Below are 1,011 nucleotides of genomic sequence, written 5' to 3'. Positions count from 1 at the left end.
CTGACACGAGACGATTTTGTCAGCTTCTTCCAATTTTCATCAGTGTTCCAGATTTGATTTTTTTTACTTCAGTGACATCTAAACACAGGCACGTGGGGAGTATGTCAATTCGTCCCTGTCATGGACCCACGCGCATGCGTGAACTTGAAGTTTTGTGAATCAGTTTACAGCAGCAACAGACACAGTGGAGGCTTCTCGAGTAATGGTTGTTATTTTAAAGAGAGATTATAAGAAAGGTATTAACGTATTTATGCCCATAGTCTTTTCTTGAAAGATAATGTCATTACGAAGAAGATAAAACTTCAACACCCCCCCCACCCCCAGGATTAGGGTACCCCCCATAAGCTCCAATCCAATTTGAACACTGTACAGTTTACTTATTTTCAAGAATGTAATAAAAATAAATAGATGTTGATACTTTACTAACATGTTTTTCAAAAGGAAAATAAATTGGGTATTAATAATTAATATAAATTGTCTCTCTCCCTATCCCCCCTCCCCTTCTCTCTCTCCTTTAAAGTTGAGGGGACACCACCAGAAAAATGCTATAAAAATGTAGGAAGGACTTTTTTAATGCAGAAATTACATGGATTCTACATTTACATGGATTTTACAGAGTTTGGAGTTTTGATTTTGTAGAAGGAAAATTACTTATGTAGAATTGTTTAAACAATTAAAGTTGTGAGAAAGGTCATGTGACTACCTGCTTCACTGCAGGAAAATATGAATAAAAATGGAGGAAAACAATTGTAAGTAGTAGAGGCCATTCAATGAATATTAAAATGTCTCATAATTTTAATGTGACAAGATGAAATGTTGCAGAATTAGTTTGACAGTAATTTTCTTGAATGGCCCTATTCAGTATTGTTGCTAATACTGTATTTTGGGATATTTAAATTATTATTTATGGTTACCATTTTTTATAGTTTTATAGTTATAGTATGTACCATAAAAGGCAAGTAAACATTATCACAGAATGGGCTGTATTCTTTTTTTCCTAAAATGATTTTA

Source organism: Amia ocellicauda, chromosome 6, assembly GCF_036373705.1.
Source record: "Amia ocellicauda isolate fAmiCal2 chromosome 6, fAmiCal2.hap1, whole genome shotgun sequence".
NCBI lineage: Eukaryota > Metazoa > Chordata > Actinopteri > Amiiformes > Amiidae > Amia > Amia ocellicauda.
The sequence above is the reverse complement of the archived record's forward strand: the minus strand, read 5'-3'. Positions refer to the sequence as shown.